Genomic DNA, 23,843 nt, shown 5'->3' on the forward strand with positions numbered 1-23,843 from the left:
GATTATGCACAACTTGGAACAATGAATAAGATTCCACCCACATGGGGTTGCCTGATTAAACAAAAAGTAAAAGTTGACAAACAAAGGGAAAGAGTGACTGACATGCTCAGACATCTTATATCTGCCATGGAAATCAATGCTCAGCAAACACGCGATGGGGAAATACTACATCGCAGAGATCAAAAGAACAAGCTCCAGCTGTTTAGTTTGTTTTCAGCCTGTCAGCTAAAGTAGGTGTCTTCTCACTGAGAAATCAGTAGGAGAGGGAATACCCACAGTGACCCCCGCCCCCTCCTCCCACTCGGAGAGCAAACTTTTACTTGAAAAAAACACAAATTTCCCCAATATCTTTAAAGTGCTAAGTCGCTTTAAGAGCAACAAAATAAATACTGGTAAAAAAGAACCACAATGGGGTCTAATCAAGTCATAAGCAGAAAAATAAAAAATAGACATATCACAGAGAATGAGCTCTAATATAGATACACTGGAACCTCATTGTCATGCCTCTGGCCAGGAGCTGCCAACCAGGGGCACCTGGGTGACTCAGTCAGTTGGGTGTCTGACTCTTGATTTGGGCTCAGGTCAGGATCTCACAGTTCGTGAGATTGAGCCCCATGTTGGGCTCCAAGCTGGTAGCCTGGAGCCTGCTTGGGATCCTCCACATGCCCCCTCCCCCACTCCAGTGCACATGCCCATACATGCTCATTCACTCCCTCTCTATCTCACATGTGCGCATGCTCTATCTCAAAATAAATAATAATAATACTAAAAAAAAGAAGCCAACCAAGGACCTTGATTTACTTCAACTGTCCAAGAGTTCTTCACTCAACATGAATTAAGCCCTGGCCACAGTACTTGCCACTCTCTTACTCCCAAAAGTCAACTCCTGATTTATTTACTCTCAAAATCTATACTCTCTCCCCCCCCCAACTCTCTTTCTCTCCATGTGTATATATATATATATATATATATATATATATATATATATATATATATATGAGTTTAAATGTTGTGTTAAAGTAAAGGATCTGAAGGTTAACAATTGGTTCCAACAGACTCCTGGAAGGGTATTTAGACTCTTTTTAATTAACCATGAAGTTAAAACTCAGTATACTTCAAGCCTATTACCTAAAGGAGAATATATACATGAGGACTGCTTGTTTAGCTTCAGAACCTAAGCATCTCCATGTTATTCCAAAATGAAAATAAGGTGGTATTTCAAAAGGTACTAGAACAGCCAAACATTCAAGATGCCTTCATAGCTATTTCAGAAAAGGTGAAGCAGGCCAATGTTGGAGGAGGTTGTTAAGAGGACATGACCACTGGCTGACCCTCCGGAGGGACCCAGGTCACTGTAGGCTCCTCCCCACTCCCCAATAAAAAGTGGCCTGCCTCTTTCTTTGGTCTCTCCTTACTCTCTGTATACAGAGGTCAGTTAATTAATCAACAGCCAACATTTTATTTAAAAGATCTTAAGTGAAGAACATCACCTAAGTGCTGGTTTTCATGGAATCTTGGGGGTCTTTAAAAGTGCTGAAGTAGTGGTACCTGGAGGCGGAGAATGCCACAGCCCACGCTTGGGGCTGTTTTAGTTCTGGAGACCCTAAACCTAGATTCTCTGTAACATGTCCATGAATGTAGTCACTTCCTTCTCAGCCTGGATGGGCAGTGCAGCAGACTCTGGGAGCTATCTGATGACCACACAGGGAAAGTGAGTCAAGAAGCCAGCACAGTAGAAAGCAGAGGACCCTGCAGGACTGCAGGGCTGCAGGACTCCACTGGGCTGCTAAATCCATACTAACCAAGAAGTATTGTCCTGCCTCTGAGCTTTCAGAGAAGTGAAAGAATTCCAAACCTTATCTTCAAGGCATATTTGAGTCTGGGAATTTTGCTACTTGCTGGCAAAACCATCCTGACACAGGGAGTCAGCATTAAGCAGAAAATGTCTTTTGGGTGTCTCCTATGTGCCAAGCACAACACAAGGCACTTGAGTCCACTGTGGTGAAAAGAAAAAGAAGTCTCCCTTATGGAGTGCAAAGCCCAGTGGGGAAGACACACATGAAATACATGAACACAAATAATTAAGAAATTTCTAGTGTGAGAACATTGGAGACTATGAGAGCTTATAACTAGGAGACCTAATAAAGTCTGGGGGATCCAAGACGACCTTCCTGAATAAAGTGATATTTAAGCTGAGTAGTGAATGAAGGTTATTTAAGCCAAACGTGTGTGTGCGTATAAATGTGTGGCTGAGGAGGAGGGAAAAAGGAGGGAGGAATGGTTGGTAGTTTCCAGGTAAAGGGACAGCCTGGAGGTAGCAGGAGACTATGTGTCATCTGCTGTATCTGAGGAACTGAAAAACATGAGGTAACGCTGGAGCAGAGCAAGCAGGAGGTTCAACTGGGGCTGGAGGGGTAACAGAGTCAGTGTATCTATACAGGTAGAGGACAAATCAGTAGGGGTAAGCTGTGTTAAGAATCTGAGGCTAAACTAAGTCAATGAAAACCCATAGCAAAGGAATGAGTGGCACAATCATGTGATTTTAAAAGAACATTCCAATATTAGGGTGACAAATGAGTTATTGGAGTTCAAGAGTGTGGCCAGAATGACAGGTGAAAAAGGATGAGGATGGGAAGACATCTGAGAGGATGGAGAGAATTTTAGTGGTAGACCTAACTATGGGTTGGATATAGGGGTGAAGGGGAAGTGAAATCAGAAAGGACCCAAAGATCTCTGGCCTACACAGAGGGGTGGAGGACAATGTCATTTACTGAAATTCAGGACAAGAAAAGTAGAATTGGTGGTAGGGAGGGAGAGGAGGACCATGAGTTTAGTTTGAGGAACGTTCATTTTGAGGTACATGAGAGAGAGCAAAGTTTACTCTCCCTGTAGAAAAAATACATTGATCAGATTTAAGTGGGCTCAGAAATCTTGGGACCTAATTTACAACACTGAGTTTAGATACTTGAGATAGTTATACACACAACTGAGGGCTTAAGACCAACACACACACCTGACCCTTGTGGTTTTCCAGCTGGGTGAACTACCCTAAACTCCTACTTGGGTGTGGGGACCCATATAATGTTGCATTTTTCTCCTCTTTCCTGAAGCCCATAAAATGACCACAATGTACTGTTGAGATTACTAGAGATGATCTTCGATGAGGTCACAAAAATAAAACTGAACTGAAAAAAGGCTTCTATCCCACTGCCTGTGCTCCTCACGTCAATGCAGGTAATCCTCCATTAGGGTCACGCCATCTTGGCAATCATTGTTTATTCTGCTCCCAAGGGGGCACTGTAGGCCATTTCAACATGTGATCCTCATTGGCCCTAATATGGTCCAGATAGAGGACTTTATTCACTGGCACAATTAAATAACATGTCTATACTCTCAACCAGGGAGAACCTATTTCATTTATATTTGCTGCTATATCTATACTTAATAACTATTAATCACTATATACAAGGTACAGGTACAAGCAAATGACCTGAGTTATGTTTTCCTTGAGAAGAAAAAGATTGAAAACAACCAACAACCATGTTAAATTATTACAGACTCCTCTAACCAAGTCATCTAAAGGGAATGTCCTTTATTTATGGCATATAAAATTTAGAATATAATTGGATGTTTAACGTGGTAGTCATGGTGGGGAGGGAGGGCAGTTTTGGGTTTTGTGTTCTTCTTTTTTCCTTTCCCCCCACCCTTTGGACTGGATAAGGAGGAGCTGGCTTCATGGAAGAAGTCTATCAAATGAAAAACAAACAAAACAAACTGTTTCTGTCCAGTGGCTATAACCACAGCATTTTAAGACAGGAAAGACTGTCTGACTATGATTGATTTCTCCAATAATCCTCACTGCTTTCCTCTTTTTGTATAGCCTCTTGCAATTATGGTAAAACGGCACCAGGACATGTTGAGATGAATCATCCATCCCCCTAAATGTCTGTTTAGGAGTTAACAGAAGTTACCAAAAGCAACTCTGGTCTAAGGCTCACCTACTTATAGCCCTTGTTCGTTATGAAAATTCTTGAAACCTCAACCAAAGCCATCTTCAGATCAGACCACAGCATTCTGCCAGGAAGTGTGTTTTCTTTCACACAACGGGACTCACACAAAAGCAATTTTCTTTTCTTCTGGAAGGAAAGGGGTTTTTGGTGTCTTGGAATGACAGCTCAGACAGGTAAAGCTAGGAGAATGAAAGGTCAGGAGCTGGAGGACTGGTTTTAACAACTGGCTCACCCTAACATTAGACAAGCCCAGGCCAGTCTCCTGAAGTGAAGTCGTGGAAGGTAACAAAGTGTACTTGGAAGGGGCCAGGATGCAGGGCATAAGCACATCACTGAAAGAATGTCATGTAGATTGGGAAAGTGGCTGAGGAAGGGGGCACAGCCAAGGCGCTCTCTTTGCATTTTTCATTCATTCAGTACATTGTGCCATGGCCCCTTTGTTCAGCAGCCCTCCACATCCACACGTGCTTGTTCCTATAGATTCTCCCAGGAAACAAGCGTTTCACTTGTGAGTTGTCTGGGTGGCTCTGAGCTGGGTAAGCCAGCAAGCTCCTCTTGTATTCCTTCTCCTTATGCAAGGTATGTATTCCTTCTCCTTATAGAAGTGGAGAGAAGATGTACATATTGCATATGCTATGGATATCTTAATTAATAAGGGGACTTATCCAAGTGAATACTACAAAAAATGCCTTCCCCCTGCACAGGGAAGACATGTAAGCCACGGCACAGGACCAAGGAGCACTCTCCTTGAAGTCTGACCCTGTCTATCTAAACAGTGCTTCATACTCTCTTTCTCTTTGCCCATCTCTGGGTGTACCCTCTTTGTACTACCCAGAGCAGGGAAGAGGTAGGGTGGCTACCTCCAAAAGGATGAATAATTTTTTAGTTTTGTTTCTTCTCAATGATTCAAAATTATAGTTTGTTGAGAGGGGGGTATCACAGCTATGGACTAAAATAAGATACTAAAAAGATGTACAGGCCCCATCCGTTAACTTGTTTCCTAACTTTCCCCTATGAAACATCTGCTCAGCTATAGTGAGAACACCAATAACATTACCATTCCTTGCCTTTGTCCATGTCTCTGCCAGCTCCACTTGTCCATCTCTAAAGGGATGTGAATCCAGCTCTGGACCCAGATATTTTTCTAGAAATGGTTCTTACCACCTCATCTCACAAGGCTGATCTGGAACTTCCACTTTTTTTAATTTTTTTTAATGTTTATTTTTGAGAGAGAGAGAGAGAGCAAGTTGGGGAGGGGAAGAGACAGAAGGAGGCACAGAAGCTGAAGCAGGATACAGGCTCTGAGGCACCAGCACCGAGTCCAATGCAGGGCTCGAATTCACAAGCTGTGAGATCATTCCCTGAGCTGAAGTCAGACACTAAACCAACTGAGCCACCCAGGTGCCCATGGAACTTTCACTTTTATATATAGATCCTGTCTTACCAAGTTGACTACAAACTTCCTGAAGGTGCTTGAAGCACCTAGCACAGTGCTGACTGTGCTAATAGAGGGCTTTTGGTAACCCTTAGAAGTAAATGTCACTATGAGAAAAGATCTTTAGAGATTATCAAATCCAGTCATCTCCTTTTACAAATAAAAGGTAAAAGTGAGGTGTTTTGCCAAGGTTACAGTGTCAACCAGAACTTAATCTTAAGCCTCATCCCCCCCACTACCAATCCATGTCTTTACTCTAAACTGTTGAATGATTGAGGCACCTGGCTGGTTCAGTCAGTTAAGCACTTCTGCTCAGGTCATGATTTCCTGGTTCATGAATTCAAGCCCCGTATCAGGCACTGCATTAACAGTGCAGAGCCTGCTTGGGATATTCTCTCTCTCTCTCTTTCTCTCTGTCCCTGTCCCACTTGCTCACTTGCTCTCTCTCTCTCTCCCAAAATAAATAAACTTAAAAAAAAAATTACAAGCTGTTAAATGAATTGATTCCTTCTCTACCCTGTACTCCCTTACCAAGAACAACCAATCAGAATCCCATATTTGTAACGGGAAACTATTTGGCCATCAGTTCCAAATAAATCTGCGAAAGAACAGGCACCATCATCCTGAATCACCAGGACAGTTTAAAGAAAGGGGAGTAGATGAGGGACTTACTTCCTATAATTCTCTTCATTCTTCAGTTCACTTTCGACACTGAATTCCTTGCTATCCTGAGAATATGCCAGCAACTCTGCTACCTCAGGTCCCTTTGCACCAGTTGTCACCTCAGCTTGGTAACAGACAAAGCCCTAAAATCTCCCTTACTCTCCCCAAGTCTCTACCCAAATGTCATTTTTTCAATGAGACTTACTCTGACCACCCTATTTAATACTATGATCTCCCTCCACCTCATACTCTTGTAACTAACTCTCCTACCTTGATCTACACTTCCTTTGTCCTTTTGTCTTTTTGTCCACCCTGATCGATATCTCCCCTTATCACCTATTCATTTATCTCCTTATCACATATACTTATTCATTTATTATTTGTCTCCACTAGCTACAATAAAAGTTCCATGAGGATAGAAGTTTTCTTTGTGTGTTCACCAACGCATCTCAAGTCCCTAGAATGGTGCTTTCACATACATAATGAATGAATGTGTTCAGTAACCCTCTCAATTCCAGAGCATTAGGGAACCATCTCTGCACATGGCTTTAAATGAAAAAAGACAAATCCAAAAGGGACTTGACTACTAATCAAAGTAGAAGTTCGTGTCTTAGGATCCCATTTTCTCTCTCCTTCTCCCACATAAGTCTCCTATGCCTCTCTTCAGGTGAGTAGCTATATAGGAAGGGATTTTCACTTTCCTAAAAAAAATGAAAAGGTATGTAGATTCCATTCAACCACAAAACTGGGAAGGAATGGGAGAATGAGGCTATAAATTCTTATCTACTCTCCCCAAGCAAGGACAAATTCTCTTCTTTCAACAATTATGGAGCTCTCTGTGCCAGGAACTCGGAACATATTGGTGAGGAAGACAGAAAAGAACCCTGATCTCCTGGAGATTAAATTCTAGTATAATTATGTATCCTAATCCTCAGTCCTTACCAACATCAGTACCCAGATGCCCAATTATCAGAACTTATTTCCCCTGATGAGAAGAGAAAAAAAAAACCCAAGTATTTGATGTTATACTCATTCCTTAGAACCCTGCTGCTCAAGTATGGACCCCCAACTAACAGCATCAGCTCACCTGGGAGCTTATTAGATATGCAGACTCTCAGACCCTATCAGGGCCTAATGAATCAAAAACTGCATTTTAATAAGATCCCCAGGTAATTCTTATGCACAGAAATGTTTGAGATGCATTTGCTTGGGAACTCTCCACTGAATACAAGCCCATTAGCATCACATAAATTGTGGGCAAGGAAAATGTGAGAAGTAAAGAGGAGAGAATTCAGTTCATTTTTCCTTTTGCTAATGAACAAAGAATATTATTTGATGCCATGGATGATAATAGAAATTGTAGCAAAATATTCGAAACTAATATCCTTGATCATTTAAAAATTCACAGAATACAAGGGTACTTGGGTGGCTCAGTCAGTTAAGCGTCTGACTGACTCAGCTCATGATCTCATGCTTCATGGGTTTGAGCCCTGCATCAGCCTCCCTCCTGCCAGCACACAGCCTGCCTCAGATCATCTTGTCCCCTCTCTGCCCCTCCCCCACTCTTGTGTGTGTGTGTGTGTGTGTGTGTGTGTGTGTGTGTGTATCTGTGCACACTCTCTCTCTCACAAAAATAAATAAACATTTAAAACAATTTTTGAATAACAAAAATTCACAGAATACAAGGCTGCTCTGAAATAAATATATAGTAATCATTTGCTAATGCTTTGTGCAGTTATACACTTTCAAGAAGTAGTATTTAAAAGTATTAAGTAAATATATTTACAAGCACAGGCTCTGAGGTCAAACTTCCTGATTTCTAAACTGTCACTATATCATTAGTTGTGTTTCCTGGGCCAATCTGCTTGGCCTCTCAAGTTTTAGTTTCCTCTTGTGTAAAATAGAAATAATAATACTACTTACCTCATGAGTTTACTCTGGGGACTAAATGGGGTAGTATCTATAATAAAGTAAGCATACAGCACACATACAAACTTTCTGTTGCAATATGAGAAAATTCTAGAGATCTAATGTACCACATGGTAACTATACTTAATAATATATACTTGGAATTTGCTAAAAATAGATCTAAAGTATCCTTGCCACAAAAAAAGTTACAAAAAAATTAAAAATTAAAAAAAAGCATAATGCCCAGTATCTAATAAGCACTCAACAAATATTAACTTTTGCTAATATCATTATTGTTATTTGAATCAACATTTAATTTATTCAATAAATATTTTAGTAATAGGATACAACAATAAAGAAAATCATGATAGAGGATGAGGAGCCTACCTAAATAAGCTGGTCAAACAAGACCCCTCTGAGGAAACATGGAAGCCTGGAGAGGGAGAACAGCCAATCACAAAACAAGTGTTAGAGTCACATGGCAAGAAGGAAAGAGCAGTTCAAAATTGACACATTTCATGCAGGGCTTCAAAGTCCAGAAGAAAGCACTGGATTTCATTCATAATCAATGGAAGCCTACTGAATCATTTTTAGACCAGGGAGTGAATTGTTGTGGCTCCACTGGGGGCAAAGGTCTAGGAAAAGTCACTGGGACATGCAAAGATGAATCAGATATGGTGTCAGCTTCTAAGAAATTATCATTCTAATAATCTGACTTGAGATGTAATGCCAAAGTGCAAAATCCTCCTCCCAAGTCTTCCTGCCCTTCATTTCGCTCCCTGAGCCCCTCCTCACTGAACATTTCCATGGCCCAGTTCGTGTGTCAGCTCCTTTGTGGAACTTGTCTGACATCTGTACCCTGCGATCCCATTCCTTGTCTGATCTGTCAGAGCATACCTGTGGAATACACAGAGCCTTAGTCTCATGTGACTGTAATTAGCGGTACCCCTTGCTACACTTATTTAAGGCTGAATCTACCCTTTCTATCTGCAGTCTCACCAGAGATAGAACTACAATGCTGGCATGGTGGCACATGGTAGGTACTCAATAGATATTATTTGACATGAGAGAACTAATATTTGTTTACCATCTATTTCATTACAGCAAAAAATATGTGCCAAATTCAGCTTCTGCATTTCAATGACAAAGTAGAGACCCTGAGACTGGGGGTTTTCTTGAGGAAAACTATCTCTTTTAGCGACAACCCCTCATAAGAGAAAAATCTCAATCTGAAATGCACTTTACTAACAAGTAGACAAGTATTTTACTCACTTTATATGGTTTTTTTAAACTTCAGCCCAAGATTATTGCCATAGAAACCATAGGAGAATGTATCTACCACTAGTGTTTTGGGTCTATTTTTCTTAGCTTTTCCTCCGCACAGCCCTTTGTAGTGCTTCTCATCTTACAGAAGGGGAAACTAAAGCACAGGAAGAGCAGGCCCACAATGAGTCAGTGATCAAACAAGCTCTTCCTGTGAGCGGGTGCTCTGGAGGTGTCTCTGAGGCAGCCACACTCACCCCTGACATCACCTCACTTTCTGCACTTCTGTCTCTTTCTTGTGTATCCTCCCCGTATAACTTCAACTCTTCCCTTGTCCTGTGAGTCTGGGCCCGTGTCCTTGGCCAATCCCAGAAAATCCAGCCACCCCCACTCCAGACCCCTTACCTGGACAAAACCTCTATGATGGTTGGCTCACTTATTCTTCCTTAGAGCTACTCACCTCCTCCCCATGGCCATTCTCTCTCTGCCACCACTTCCCCTGCCTTGTCCCAGATACTAATTGATTCTTCCAGCCCTGCCTCCCTTATCCTTGAAGTCCTATTCTTTGCAACAAATATAGAACTTCAAGATGACAAAGGTTCATTCAATCACACCCATTAAGATATCTTCCAAAGTATTAGTAACTAACCTGCTCAACCAGTCTGTGCTAATAGGAGGTTAAAGGAAAGGAAGAAAGGCCAACATGGAGAGGAGCCAAAATAAAGTACGCTTTCAATATTCAGGACAACTTAACTGCTGTGCTTGCTCACGACCACCATATTAACATGTTCTAACATAAGTTAGAAGTCATCTCTACCAAAACTGTTCTTGGAACCAAGAAGACAAGAGAGAAGTAATCCCCTTACTGATGAATCTGTTACATGAACATAGATTCTTGCTGGGAAGGATCCAAAGGTGGGAAGGACCCAAAGCTTCCAGAGGACCAGAAGCTTAGGCGATATGAGTAGCATCTTTTAGGAAAAAGAATATAAACTGACAAACATGAAATAAGGTACTAAAGTGAATACTTCTTTAAAATGAGAAATCATAACAAACAGCAGATTTTTTAAAAGCTGATAAATATCAGAGGTGCCTGGGTGGCTCAGTTGGTTAAGCGTCCGACTCTTGATCTCAGTTCAGGTCTTGATCTCAGTCAGGGTTTTGAGTTCAAGCCCCGCACTGGGCTCCACACTGGGTGTGGAGCCTACTTAGCCAACAAATATCACAAAATCCAAGGCATCCCAGGGCCAGAGCAGTGAAGAGCCCTGAAGTCGTTTCACCGGAGTTTGGTAACAATGACTTTAATCCTGGAGTTCTTTTTCTTTCTTCATTTCCTGCCTGCATTTTTTGAAAGGTTGTCTGTCTCCCTCTCCCCCATTTACTCACTACTAAATCTCTCCCTAATCACAGGCACTCAGTTCCAGTTCATGCCAGTCCACTGAAACTAGCTTCTCAATTGTCCCCAGTGGTTCCTGGTCACCAAGTCAGATGGCTTTTGCTCAGCTTTCATGCTCCCGGTCTCTCATTAGCCAGAGACACTCACAACTACGCCTACACTCGCAGAATTCTATCCGCCTTAGCAGGCAAGAGACTGTATTGTCACAATTTCCCTACTACACATGCACATCTTTCTCTTTCATTGGTTTTACTTCCTCCTTCCTTCTGCTAAATTGGGTGCAACCCAAGGCTCAATCCTCAGCCTTTGCTTTTATCAGTCCATGTGTTTCTCTACCACCTCTCAGAGCTTTAAAAACAAGAATAACACCCAAATCTGTAACGGTGACCCTGACATCTCCCCTGTGTGTCAGTCCTGTCAACTGGACACCTCTACATAAAAGTCCCCCCAGACCTCAAATTCAGCATGCTAAAAGACAAACTAATACCATGCATCCCAATACTAGTTGACCTCCATAGATACTGAAATTCAGTGTTTCTAAAATTAAACACATCATCTTCTCCATAATTAGCTGTCTGTCCGAACTTCCCTCTTTCTATTAAACGTCTGACTTAAATGAATGAGTGTCAAGTCATAATCTCAGCAGAGGAAATGACACTCTCTTTTTTCTGTCTTTTCTGCATAAAGTAATTCATTCGGGTTTGTTCCTCATGAGAACAGGAAGTTGCTCTGAAGGGTTGTCTGGGAGAAAGAGCATCTTCAACCCACTTCATGAGGTTGGTTTAAATATAATTCTGTGTCTGTCTCCATCAAGACTTGGAGCAGAGGCTCCAGGCCCCACCAGAATAAAAGCATTTTTGTGGTCAATGATGCTACTGTGGTTGTAGCAGTTAACAGGAACTGTGGTATTTAAAAGGAAGGGGAACATTATATTACTGGCAAACAATAACAACAAACAAACAAACAAAATCTATGTACCTGCAGAGTTGGTACACAAGAGTAAAAACAACAGTTAATCCTCTTCATAGTACCTGAAGGAATCAGAAAATGTCATTACCAATGGCAGCGAATGGCAGAGTTGGGGGGTGAGAGGGTAAGGGCTTAATGAGAAGAAAAGGAGAGAAGAGGGAGTGGGGAAGCAGGAGAGGGGAAAAGAGAGCACTAACATAAAAATGGAAACTAACCCTTGAAGAATACAACTGACTTTTCAATGCCATAAAGGAAATAAATAAAATTTTCTCAACTGGCTATTGAGGAAAGATGGATAGAAACTGACTAATCAGTCTCTAAGACTGACATACAGAATGGTTTCTGATGGAAATAGACCTACAAGTCTGAAGAGATGTTTTGCTGTGGAAGCAGAACCCCACCAAGAAAACAAGCTAGAATGGAAAACCAAGAGAATTAGGATCCATTTCCCTTCAAAATCAAATGAAAGACCCACCCTGGGAGGGAAAGCGTTTTATTCAGGAAGAAATGTACAGATTGCTATTTTATCTTCTCTAGGTAATCCAGAGAATCCATGTGCATATTATAGCTCTACGTGATTGGGTGGCATATACAGGGAATTATTATAGTAATACATACCCTCATTTATATCCTAAAGTACATAATATCACAGAATAAAGAAATACCTTCAATACTCAGAACTGAGCATGTCCAAATGACAAATGGTCAGTATGTGACTATTTACCTAAGGTTCTGTCTTTGGCCCTTATTCATTTTCCCTTTGTGATCTTCACTTAATTTTGAGAATTGCACATAACAACTCCCTACTACATATTTTCATTTGTGTGACCCTCAGGGTTTTTGTTTCCATCCTACTCCCAAATAACACACTACCATTCAATAACACATAACACATTCAATGGCAAAAAACACTGATTCTCATGCTCATGAATTTGCAGATTGACTGCAATTCAGCCAACCTAGACTGGGCTCAACTAGGCAGCTCTGCTCTAAGCTGTGGTTTTGGCTCAGATCCACTCCGTGTGTTTGTTCTGAGTCCCATACTGAAGGGACCTTTTATTTTCATGGTAGGGATTGGATGTTCCTTCGCTGAGTAGAAACACAGAGTTCCTCTTATGGCTTAGCCTTTGAAAGGGCACACTATCATTTTTATCCGTATTCTGTTAGTGAAAGCACGTCATGCAGCCAAGCACAACACCAAAGGCTCAGAGAAGTAGTTTTCTCATAGAAGCTAAGAAAGAGGAAGTGCAGACCTGCTGAATGATCACTTCATCTACTACACTTCTCAAACTCAATGTCTCCAAATCTCTCATCTGCCTTGTCTTTCTGTTTTAAATGACTGGCATTGTCATCTACCCAGTGAGAAAACCAACAGTCATTCTAACTTCTGCGTGCCCTCAGTAACTATTTATTGCCAAATCTTATTGGTTCTCATTCCTAAATTATGCAATTATCTATACTTAATTTAGGCCTGCAGAAAAAATTGTAATGATTCCCTGACTTCCTACTGACCCTTTCCATAGCTATTCTATTACCCTAAAATGAAAATGTTAGAATAATCAAGGAAACCTAGATAATGACAAATTTAAAAAAAGTTCCTTTATTAAAAACAGAATTCCAGCTAATAAATGTGGACATAATTATAGAATGTGTACACCCTAATGAAACAGTTAATTCATAAATATTTGAACTCATCAGATCAGGGCTTCTAAACCTCAGCATTACTAACATTTTGCATCATCAGACTTAACTGTCTTTCTTCAGCACTCGGCAATCTAAGTCCATCATCCTAATGATTTCACATCCCTTGAACATTTCAAATGCTTGAGATATTGCACCTGCCAACACATTCCCTTCAACTGCTTCCCATCCCAGTTCCCCACCAGCAAAAGATTTAACAACTGCACTACTATGACATGCCAGGTCTTAGAATTCCCCTCCCACTGGTCATGGGATCCTTAGTGCCAGCTGGCTGGTGAGCTATTCCACTCTAAAATTCTACTTTATAGTCTGCTTCCTCAGACCAACTCTCTTATGTTGAGTTCACTGGGAATAGACATTAAGAGAGAGACGTGTGGAAGATCTATTTATTGGGGTTTGCTCTCAGGAAGAACACTTGAGTGAAAGAAGCTAGACTCTACACAGAGAGAAAGTGAACTGCAGTGAAGTTGCAGCAAAGGCCACTGCCTATCCCACGGGAGCTCTGGAGGTAGGATGGCCCTTTAAAGTTGTTGTGGCAAAGAGACAGCATACTATCCTATTAAGTGGTCACTAGATGCAGGTGCCTACAAAGAGGGTGTGAAACCCTGCACAAGGCAGCTTCCTTCAGCTGAGGGCAATCTTCTTCAGCTGTGAACCCTCTGTGGCCAACATTTTTAGATGCTGGGAAATGATTACCTCAGTCCTGAAGGGAAATGTGGGCAGTGCACTACATTACCCACTACACCTGTTAAATGTGTTCTAAGGTTTGAACAGAATCAGGTTCACTTTTTTTTTTTTTTTTTTGTATTAGGGGAGAGGGCGGAGGGCATATGACATCAGGACAGTTGAAGCACATAACACCTTGCTCCACCCTAACAACCTTTTATCTCATGCAGTGGTTCTCCACAGGGTCAACTTTGCCCTCATGAGCAATCATTTGGTAATCTCTGGAGATACTTTTGGTTGCCACAACTGGGGAGAAGATGGGGTGCTGCTGGCTCTGGTATGTACATGCTAGTGATGCTACTAATCATCCAACAGTGCACAAGACAACACCACCCCCAACAAAGATGGATCGTGTCCAAAATATTAATAGTGCTGAAGAGTGAGAAAGTCAGGAGGCCTCTTGGCAGCATCAAAGAGACCCTAACCCCTAAAGTTGGAGGACAGAGCCATCTGAACATCAGGTCTAAGTTAACAGGCTCCAGAGAAACTTAATCTCAACTCTGGCAAGTCCACTATGCCAGAGCAAGGACCCAGGTTGGAAAAAAATGGCACCCTGAGACTGGGAAATGGGACACTTGGGTTAAGGCATTCAAAAACCTCAAAACACCAGATTCCCAGGCCCGTTCTGGGCCTAAAAGAGGCCTACTCCTCCTTATTAAAAGTTAACATTCCCCTTGCTTGAAGATGACACAAAGGCCTCTGCTTTGCAAGAAAACACTTGCAAATATCAAAATTTACTTCCACCTCCCTCCTAGCCACCTGACAGATAACTAGGGTCATTCGCAACCTAACACATTATAGCGGGGAAGGCCAAACTCCACCACCAATCACCCTTCAGCCAAGACAGTAAATCAGAAACATTACTGCATGCTGGGAACAATGGCAGGAGTGGCAGTCCTCATCATATCTCCATTTAATTCACCAGTCTGATTCTTGAAGTAACCATGTGGATCCTGGAGGATGACAATGGACTGCTATAAACTCCATCAATACTACCTCTAAGTGCAGCTGTAGTGACAACTGTGAGGTCACTACAGCTTTGTTAGAGCAGGTTAGTGCTGTCTCAGCTACAAAGTACAAGCTATTGATCTGGGCAATGAGTTCTTTTCTGTCTAATCAAGACAACAGATCAGACACAGTTCACATTCACATATGGAAGGGACAACAGTCTTTGTGTATGGCCTTGCCCCAAGGCTATAACTCTCCCTCTGTCATAATATACTCTGAATGGGCTGGCACATCTGAACACACCACAGAATATCACTTTAGTCTATTCTACAGATGGCACCAAGTTAATCAGCCAAGAAACAGCAAGTATTTTGGAAGCCTCGGTAAGACACATGCACTCCAGAGGGTGAGAGAGGTATCTCATGAAGACAGATCTCATCAGTTAAGACTGTAGGGGTCTAGTGGCCTGGGGCATAATTTCTCAGCATCTCCATCTCCCCTTGCAGTTATCCTTCCACCAAATTTACGCAGACTTCTAATCACCCCATTCTTTATGTCATGAATGACACCAAAAAGCACATATCTAAAACTCAACACCCTCCCCAGAGACCCTGCTCCTCTCCTGGTTTTTATCTCCTGTCAAATGTCTCTACCACCCACCCACTGCCCTAACAGGAAATGTGCCTATATGCCCAGGCTTTAACTCTCCCTTTATCCCCACATCCAATTAATCACTGAATCCTAAATATCTCCCACATCAGGCTTCTCATGTCCTTCTCCACTACTACTCTCATCCAGGCCTTCAGCATCCTTTTCCTGGGCTGACAGTGGAGACGAATATTTGAGTGGAAAGGATAACAATTTTGGAAACTTGTTGGTTATCTGACTCGTAGGTCTAGCCACCCCATAAGGCTGGTATGAGGAAAAAACGGAACAAATGTGTAAGGTGCCTGACAAAAAGGTAGACGTTCATAAATGACAGCAATCTGCAACATGGCTATAAGTACTAGGGGTCCAAAAGTCTTCCCTGCTGATCTCACTGCCTTTTATTTCAAGTCTGGTTTACCTTGCCAAAGTGATTATTTCAACAGGTAGATCTGGTTACGGTGCTGTGTTGCCCCCTTGCTGAAATTTTTTCATTGATTTCTATCTAACAAAATGAAATTCTTTTGTGTGATTAACAAGTTCATTTATGACCTGCCCTGTATTGTCTTTACGCATTACCCACCCTGTGCTACCACCACAACATCTTCATTCAGACAACACTAAAACATTTGTACATCTCTCAACAACCAATACTCTCTCGTGCCTCAGTGCCTTTGCACATGCTAGTTGCTCCACCTAAATGTTCACCTGCCCAGCTCCTACTCATCTCTTTTGTTTTGGCTAAAAGCTCTTTCCTCCAAAGAGCCACCACTGAATCCCTCTAATAGATTTAAACACTATCTAAAGCTCCCATGAATTTTATACTCTGCTCCACTCTTGCAAGATCCCATTATATCCCCCTGTAACTCTATTCATGCTATTCTCCCCAACTTTACTGTGCAACCCTTGAGGTCAGGGAGTCTGTCTTATTCATATTTGTACCTCACCTCACTCTCTACATGTGGTACCTAGTAAAAGCTGAATGAAGGAATGATAGCCACCATCTTGTGCATACGTAAGTCCATATTTAATAACATAATAATGATAAAAATCTCAGCCTAAAAATGCAGGAGTGTGCAAATACACCTTTCTTTATTTTATCATTCATCTCAATGTTTATTTTGTGTTCTCATTCCAGTGCTGCAGGAAATTTAGTTTTAATTTAACTCAGGGTTTTCTCAGTTAATTCAGGATTTCTTTTCCCACCCTTCCACCTGGATACATCTAAGTATCTCAGGTTGTAAAGTGTACCAAGGCAAGGGGAAGCGAAGGAGAAAAACTTGGCCCTTAGTGTTCACTTGGGTCCTTTAGCATCAGCTCAGACACCATCAATCCCATCTAATTTATAGTTGCTGGGCTATAATAGGACACAGCTACATTCTCCTTGCCCTACCTATTATGTCTCCTCAGGTTGGTGTCCATCTGTCTGTCAGTATCTCTTTCTCTCTCTCTCTCTCTCTCTCTCTCAGCTACATCCAGAACATATGTAGTTGTTTCACATGCTTTATGGGGCAAAAGGAAATTCTACACAGTCTTTCTGCTTAACTATTGCACATGGTCCTGTCTACTCCACTACACCCATACTATGCAGAGTGGGGGGAAACTTCTATAAAACTGTCACTACTCCTGGCTCCATTGAGATTATAAGCACAGTTATCATCTGCTCTCTGACCCCCCTGACTTCATATAAGATTCTTATCATATGTTCCTCCCATCTCCAGACTGTGCCTGAAGAGGGGTATGGAAAATGTCCCTTTTCACAAACACATATCAGCATTTAGTGTTCCAGTGAACATCACTGCTTTCCATCAGGGTACATCATTTCCTCAAAGGCAAAACAATCATCTAGTCTGGTATACAAAAAACTATCTCTAACTGACTTCTGCTTTTCCAAATCTAGAATATTTGTCTTTAACTTGATGACCTGTGCCTTTGGGACATGAGCTATTGAAACTTCAGAACATGGGTCCTTAGAATTCAAAATAAGCTCTTGAAACACAACCACCAAGAATCTGATTCTTTTCTTCATCAATTCAACAATCACTGATTAAGTACAAATAGGAACTATTGCAGGCTTTGGGGACACCTGGAGATAAGTCCTTTCCTTAAACAGATTAGAGTCTGGTGGAAACTTATTTTCCTGTTTCTAGAACAGCCTGTCCTAGGGCAGTAAACATAGACAATCCTAGATGATTGTAGCATGGAAGGATGGTTCCTAGGCTCTAGAAAGGGGGGGAAGGTAGCACATCAGTTAATGTGTAACTAAATGCTATCTCACTATACTATGTAAAGCCCTTCATGAGATACCCTACTTCTAGACTACCTTCTGTTTACCCCCACAAATATTCTATACTCCAGCCTTACACAGTGCTGACAATAACCACAATGGGTCATGCTCTCTTACCTCTTCATGTTTTTACCCTTTCTTTCCCAAGCAACTTTTTAAGTAGCTTCAACTGGACCTCGCTATTAAGCCTTCCCTGCCCACTACGACTAAGTTAGGGGCCCTTTACTGGTGCTGCTACAGTATTTGCGTTTACTCCTTTCCCAGCATTTGTCCCAAGGAATTAGCTAGGTGCTGGATTTTAGCACCTCATCATTAACCTGTGAACCCCTTGAGAACAAGGGCAGTTTCTTTTATTTCTGTATCTTCATGCCTAACACACTGTAGATGCTCAAAGCAGATCTGTTGAATGATATGTAGCTTTTAAAATTAACATATTTTCCACATAAAAATTTGATGTAGGTTGAAATTAAAAAGAAAACCATTGCAATGGTTTAGGAAATGGACAAATAGAGATAGGAAAGGAAAGGTGTCTGTTAAAGCAAAACTATGACAAAATCGGGAGATGGACTCCTTCACGAGGACTGCAGTAGCATCACAGGTAAAAACAAGTAACCTATAATGACTTCTTCCTTCCTCAGCCCTCCCTCCAGTCTCTCACCAGTGCCCCAGAAGCCTGGGCAATGCAGCCTGAAAGGGTCAAGGCAAAGCAGAGGAAATGAGCACTCAGCACGAGGGCAAATAGGGTAAGAAATGAATGCCATTATCTAACTTCCCAATTATCAGCCAACACCTTAGTTAACGGCTAATATTTTATTATGTGTTTCTGGATAACAGCCTGAGAGCAGAACCCTTTGAGAAAGCAGTATTGGATGGTTGTAGCTTTGACAAAGCAGTATTGGATGGTTGCGGCTAAAGGAGATAAAAGCATCAAAGAGTAAGAGAAAAAAAAAACTAATTGTTTTAAGTCTAGCCCATTGGGAACTAAGGTTTCAATAACGTAGCTGGATATAAAACTATAAAACATATAGAAAAAAGTTGAGAAATGCACAAGCCTTTATAAAAAACCTGCAGTAATTATAAGACATAAACATATCTGTATACAACTCAATATAAAAACAATAACAAACAATCCAATTAAAAAACGGACAGAGGACCTCAACAGACATTTCTCCAAAGACACACAGATAGACAACAGACACATGAAGAGGCACTCAACATCACTCATCATCAGGGAAATGCAAATCAAAACCACAATGAGATATCACCTCACACCTGTCATAATGGTTCTTATTAAAAAGACAAGAAATAACAAGTGTTGGTGAGGATGAAGAGAAAAGGGAACCCTCGTGCCCTGCTAGTAGGAAAGAAAGCACAACAATGCAACCACTATGGAAAACAGTATGGAGCTTCCTCAAAAAAATTAAGAATAGAACTACCAACCAATCCAGTAATTCCATGACTGGGTAATTACCCAAACAAAACAAAAACACCAACTCGAAAGATATATGCACCCCTATATTCACTGCACCATTATTTACAATAGCCAAGATATGGAAGCAACTGAAGTGTCCACTGTTAGAGTAATGCATAAAGAAGTTGTGATATACATATACATATGTGGTATACATGTGTGGTATACATATACACGTACAATTCCAATATACAATGGACTATTATTCAGCTATAAAAAAGAATGAAATCTTGCCATTTGTGGCAACAAGGATGGACCTAGAGGTTATTATGCTAAGGGACATAAATCAAAGAAAAACAAATACTGCATGATTTCACTTATATATGGAATATAAAAAAACAAACAAAACAGAAACAGACTCATAGAGAGAATCTGGTGTTGCCAGAGGTGGGTGGGGAGATGGGCAAAATGTGGGAAGGAGATTTAAAGGTACAAACTTCCAATTATAAAATAAATAAGACATATGGATGCAATGTACAGCATAAGGAATATAGTTTATGATATTGTAACAACTTTATATAGTAACATGGTAGTGGTGATCACTTCATAATGTATATACTAAACACTGAATCACTACACTGTACACATTAAAATAATATAATACTGTATGTCAGCTACACTTCAATAAAATAAGTAAATATCTCAAATTAACCTGTTCTACACCTGAAATTTACACAATATTACATGTCAAATACGTGGGAAAAAAAAAAAGAAAACTGTAACTTTCCTGAAGGAATATAAAATAATCAGTAAGTGCTGAGCCATACCATATTTTCTTATAAGGGTAGACTACGTAGTGTAAAGTGGTCAAATTTCCCCCCAGTTAAACTATAATAAATTGTATGTAATTTCAATCAATTCCAATCAAAAGTCCAATACTATATGGCACAGAAGTTGGTGGAGGGAACACTGGATGAGTTGGTTATGTCTATGTATAGAGTCAACATACAAAAATTGCCAACAACATTTTGAAGAAAAATAGTCATGAAGACAGTTATTAAAATAGTCATGACTCCAATACAAAGAGATCTAGAGAACAGAAGAGGGAGTTTAGGATGAAACCCAAGCATAAGAGAAGGCTTAGGCTAAAACAGCACTGTCACTTTGACAGAGTGGTAATTAAAAGGAGGTGCTGTTAATGTTATCAGTTATCTATTTTGAAAAAGTTAACTTTACTAGCACTGTCACTTTGACAGAGTGGTAAATTAAAAGATGGTGCTGTTAATGTTATCAGTTATCTATTTTGAAAAAGTTAAGCTTACTACCTACCTACCAGTATATAAAAGTGGGTTTTTAAATACATTATGGAGCTAAAGCACAATGAAAATTTTATATTAGAAAAAAATAGAGAAATATACACTTAGAGGGTGAGAGAAATCTATGTGTGACAAGACGAAAACAACAGATTTGCTTTAAAAAAAAAATCAAATATCTCATGGTCCATGAGTTCGAGCCCCACATCAGGCTCTGTGCTGAAAGATCAGAGCCTGGAGCCTGCTTTAGATTTGTGTCTCCCTCTCTCTCTGACCCTCCCCCACTCACACTCTGTCTATCTCACTCTCAAAAATAAATAAACATTTAAAAACATTTTTTAAATCAAACATTTCTAAATGAATGATGATAACAGACAGGGGAAGAAATATGTATATTACATGTAACATACAAAGATTTACATTCATACCAAAAAAGAGTTGCTATAAACCAGTAATAAAAAGACAACAGCTTAATTTTTTTAAAGAATAAATTGTTTTAGGTAATTCACTGGAGAAATATAAATGGCAATAAATAAAACTAAAAATGAAACAGTTTCACCTTTAAAAATATTTTTGAAACGTACATTATAATGACAATCTTTTGCCTGCTAGTTGCAGAATTTTCACAAATGCTAATACAAACAGTACAGAGAGGGGCACCTGGGTGGCTCACTCGGTTAAGCCCCCAACTTCAGCTCAGGTCATGATCTCCCAGGGGTCCTGAGTTTCAGCCCCACATTGAGCTCTCTAATGTCAGCATGGAGCCTGCTTGGGATCTTCTGTCCCCCTCTTTCTCTGCCCCTCCCCGGCTCATGCTTTCTCTCAAAAATAAATCAACATTAAAAAAAAAAAAAAAAACGGTACAGAGAAAAGGCACTCACATGGTGTTGGTGGCAATGTAAGTTGTACACCTTTTTAGAACTCAAACTGACAATACCCATTTAAATTTATAATAACATATAGCTTAAGACTAGCCCTTCCAATTCTACTTTTCGATCCTGGAGAAAAATACTAGCAGAAATGCACAGACACATACATAAACATGACCTTCCAGCATTTTTTTGAAATAGCAAAACTCTGGGAAGGAACTACATGCTCCTTAGTAAAAAAATGACTTCAGCAATGTGGTGATGAGTCTCTGTACACAGCCACTAGACAGCAAGAGGTAGGTCTGTGTTACGGGGTGGAGGGAGTGTTCATTGCGCTCTTTTCAATCATTTACTCAACACATATTTATTAAGCACCAGAAGAAAAGTAGACATGGATCTAACTGGAAAAATACACAAAGGAAGAAAAAAAAAAGACTAGGAAATAATTACAATAGATGCTGTAAAGGAAACAGTAGAAAATAGTGGGTGTAATCCTTGATTCATCTCTTTTCCATGCACCCAACACCCAATCAACAGGCCTGAAAATTCTTACTAGCAACGTGTAGATCAAATGTTTCCACTTCCCTCCAATTCCCCTGTATGATACTTTTCAGTGGCTTCCCATAGTACTGACCAGAAACTCCACAGCCCCCAGCCCAGTTCAGAGAGCCCTACCTGATTCGGGCTCAGTCTACATCTCCAGCAGCTCCCCTGCCACGCTCTGCCTCACAGGCCATCGCTCCTTCTGTGCTACACGCCAAACTTGCTCCTGCTTGGAGGTCGGCGCCTGCCTGGGGGCTTTCAACACGGAGGGATGAAAGAGCCACCCTCAGTGGCAAGTTTGGAAATGTATGTGGGACACATCCGGCTGCCTCAAAGGATTTCAGCCCGAGAGGACTTCCAAGTCAAATTGAACCGAAGAATAGAAAAACACGGAATCTCAAGCATGAGCCCTCAGGAGGCGGCTAAGACCACGCGAGACTGAGGTTCGTCGATGGCGTGATTTATGGGAGACTAACGCTTACCTCTTGACCAATGAGCATCCGCCAAGAATCTCTCCCCATCCTTAAGCCAATGAACGTACTGCTTGGACTCTGACTGGACTTCCCGCTCTTTGCACTCTGCCCCATGAATGCAGCCTGACTCAAACTCTGAAAGGACCGCTTGGAGCTTGGTGCGGCACGCCTTTGACAATAGCCATTGCTCTGCAGCTCTGCAATCAACTGTATTTCTGCAGACTTGAATTTGTGTGAGTTTACCTGTTCAGTTGGGTTGACAGTTGTCTCAGTAATGAGGGAACTTAATGGCCCTTAAGCACTTAAAACTGCTATGCATATTGCTATGTGCATTACAGTCCTGCACAATAATGCATTGTGCATTGTTTTGTCCAAAATAACATGAACAGGCTGTCATCGCTGCCCGAGACCTTCTTAGCCTAATCTTTGTATTCCTGGCTCTTGTCATTTCATATATATATATCTATATATATATATATAGATAGATAGATAGATAGATATATTTTTTTTTTTTAGGTAATCTGTATGCCCAAGGTGGAGCTCAAACTCACCACAGAGATCGAGAGTCACTTTAAATGGCACCTCTTGTGTCTCTTGTCATATTAAATGGCACCCCCTCAGAGAGGCCTTCCCTCTAATGTAGTTATCTAGTCTCTATCTCAATACCTTATTTTAATTCCCTACATTGTGTTTATCAAGTGATAATTTGTGTATTTTTTTGCTTGTTTTTTTTTTTTTTTTTTAATTTTCTCCACTACCACCACCATCCCTGCCCCTAACTAGGACATAAGTTTAAAGGAACAGGGAACTTACCTGTCTTGTACACCACTGTATCCCCTAAACAAAGCATGGCACCTAGTGGGTACTTAGTAAATGTTTGTAGAGGGGTGCCTGGGTGGCTCAGTTGGTTGAGCAGTAGACTCCTGATTTTGGCGCAGATCATGATCCCAGGGTCCTGAGATCCAGCCCCCAGTAGGGCTCCACACAGTGTGGAGCCTGCATGAGATTCTCTTTCTCTCTCTGCCTCTGCCCCTCTCGCCTGCTCATGTGCTATCTCTCTTTCTCGATAAGATAAGATAATAAAAATTTGTAGAATGAATGAAGAATATTGACATTATCAGTTCTGTCAGAACAGAATTCTCCACCTGCCGAAAAAAAGGCATACAGTTTGTGATAGTTGCCTATTATTTTTTTAAACATTGCTATATAAGCATATATATTTATAGAAAATTAAAAACACAAATGGGAGTAAGACAAGTTATTGTTATAGAATTAATCATCAT

General features: G+C 40.9%; 2 long non-coding RNA genes across 3 annotated transcripts in view; one reads left to right on the forward strand and one right to left on the reverse strand.

Moving 5' to 3' along the window:
• LOC113595649 (uncharacterized) overlaps positions 1–22,601 on the reverse strand; it is a 551,139-nt gene extending 528,538 nt beyond the window's left edge. For both annotated transcript variants that reach the window (XR_008293228.1, XR_008293229.1), the window contains exon 1: positions 22,220–22,601. This is a non-coding gene — a long non-coding RNA (uncharacterized LOC113595649). The remainder of the gene's footprint in view (positions 1–22,219) is intronic.
• A 65-nt stretch (positions 22,602–22,666) lies between these two features.
• The window catches only part of LOC113595641 (uncharacterized), a 75,008-nt gene continuing 73,831 nt past the window's right edge, over positions 22,667–23,843 (forward strand). The window contains exon 1 of the long non-coding RNA XR_003416195.2: positions 22,667–22,793. This is a non-coding gene — a long non-coding RNA (uncharacterized LOC113595641). The remainder of the gene's footprint in view (positions 22,794–23,843) is intronic.

The sequence above is a fragment of the Acinonyx jubatus genome, chromosome E4, assembly GCF_027475565.1.
Source record: "Acinonyx jubatus isolate Ajub_Pintada_27869175 chromosome E4, VMU_Ajub_asm_v1.0, whole genome shotgun sequence".
Classification (NCBI taxonomy): Eukaryota; Metazoa; Chordata; class Mammalia; order Carnivora; family Felidae; genus Acinonyx; species Acinonyx jubatus.